We start from the raw sequence: 1,889 nt of genomic DNA, 5'->3' as shown, positions 1-1,889 counted from the left end.
TCTGCAGAGGCTTTCCCGAGGGAAGGCTCCGCAGGGGTGTCTTGGCACATCAGCTCACACTCACTCACGCACACTCACAACTCACACGCGTTCCGGGCTGAGGGCTTAATCCTGCAAACCCATCCTGCGGGAAGCTCCCAGAGCCGGGGCGGCCGGTGTCCGAGCGAACCGACCTTACCAGGGCGAGTAGGGACGCCCGGGCCCGGAGCCCGCTTAATTAGAGGCAAGTCCGGCAGAGCCCTGCAGGGCGGCCGGGCCGAGCTCCGGGAGCGGGGCTGGGACTCAGCCCCACGCTGCCCCCGGCTGCCGGGCTCCAATGCCACGGGAGAAGCTCTCCAACCTGTTCTGGCATCGCTGGGAATGATGGTTCCTTTAAGCTCTTACAAATTGCAGAAGTTGAGGAGGACAGAGAAATAATTAATGTATTAAAACAAGCAGCGAATTCCTCAGGAGGCACCTTATCAACTCCAGCCACACTGGCTTCATCCCTCCTCGTATGCTAATACCCCGTGACGTCATCGGCGCCAGATTGAATGTGAATCAGTTATGAAATTATTAGTTTTAGCTTAAAAAGCAATCTGGCTCTCCCGTGAGTGGGCTTTGCGTTGCTGCGGGTTCTCGCTCCGTGTCCTCCCCGTGTTATGCACACACAGTAGTTGCGACTTTCTTGTCGCAATGAATCAATATTTCCAAAGCACACATCCTAACAGGGGGTGATGTAAAGAAACCCATAGATTAATTTGGTCCCGTTTCTGAGTCGGCTGTGTCTTCCTTATCGATACACACTTTACACCCGAAACCAGACAGTCGGATTTCCTCCTACTTTTCAGGTAGGCAAGAGCTCCTTGTGATTTATTTCTGTTAAGATCCCACAGAGGGGGTTTTATTCTTTACCAGCGTCTGCGAAAAAAATTCGCAGGAGTTTGTTTTTGCTTTTGCTCGCGATGGAGAAAAATGGGCCAGAAAAGGGGTAAATACAGAAATTGTTTGCTTGTTTGATTGTTTCAAATAGAAATATTTTATTTAGTATTTGGAAAAGATCATCATCCCAGCGGTGGAGGGCCAAGGGATCTGAGCGGGGAACAATGGGAATTAACACCATTTCAATCGCTGAGGCCACTCTAATTAGATGTCTGGGTCCGGCGAGATCAAATACCTGAGTCTAAACCCCTCGGCTCGGTTTCTTTCGCTTGCAAATGCTTCTGAAAACGGTTCTCGAAGAAACCAAGCTACCCCCCAAATTCCCCGGAGTCCCTTTCGAGGAGTTTGGCCGATAACAACTTTCTCCATGGGTTGGTGGGGGCCGGCGCGTCCCCTCCCGGCAGCGGCCGCCGGCCCCGCCGCGCCTGCCCCGGCACCCCCGGTAACACCCCCGGTGGCACCCCCGGTAACACCCCCGGTAACACCCCCACAGCCGCTCCCCCCGCAGCTGCTGCAGGACACTTGGGTCTCTTCGGCCGTTTCTTTCTCCCCGTCTCCCGCGAGCTGCTCTGCTGCCATGAATTATGAATAAATTCTGTCCTGGGGAGCCCCGCCATGGGCCCATCTCCGCTCCCGGGGCTGCGGGGCCCGGCCTGGGACTGCCCCGGCAGTGGCTGAGGAGGTGGCACCGGCCCTGCTCCCACTGCCAGCAGCCCCCTAAGCAGGGAAGGAAAGAATAAAAAGGAAAGAAGGAAAGAGAGAGAGAGAAAGAAAAGGAAGGAAAGAGAGAGATAAAAAGAAGGAAAGAGAGAGAAGAAGGAAAGAGAGAGAAGAAGGAAAGAAAGAAAGAAAGAAAAAGAAAGAAAGAAAGAAAAAGAAAGAAAGAAAGAAAGAAAGAAAGAAAGAAAGAAAGAAAGAAAGAAAGAAAGAAAGAAAGAAAGAAAGAAAGAAAGAAAGAAAGAAAGAAA

The 1,889-nt window shown here is 52.3% G+C and overlaps 1 non-coding gene across 8 annotated transcripts in view; it reads left to right on the top strand.

The window, feature by feature from the left end:
- LOC107208924 overlaps positions 1–1,889 on the top strand; it is a 268,455-nt gene that overhangs the window by 239,066 nt on the left and 27,500 nt on the right. The window contains exon 1 of one of the 8 annotated variants that reach the window (XR_001523375.3): positions 296–830. The exons of the other annotated variants lie outside the window; for them this stretch is intronic. This is a non-coding gene — a transcript (SRY-box transcription factor 2). Of the gene's footprint in view, positions 1–295; positions 831–1,889 lie in introns of those variants that run through there. 8 annotated transcript variants of the gene reach the window in all.

This window comes from Parus major, chromosome 9 (genome assembly GCF_001522545.3).
Source record: "Parus major isolate Abel chromosome 9, Parus_major1.1, whole genome shotgun sequence".
In the NCBI taxonomy this organism is placed as follows: domain Eukaryota; kingdom Metazoa; phylum Chordata; class Aves; order Passeriformes; family Paridae; genus Parus; species Parus major.
The sequence above is the reverse complement of the archived record's forward strand: the minus strand, read 5'-3'. Positions and strand labels throughout refer to the sequence as shown.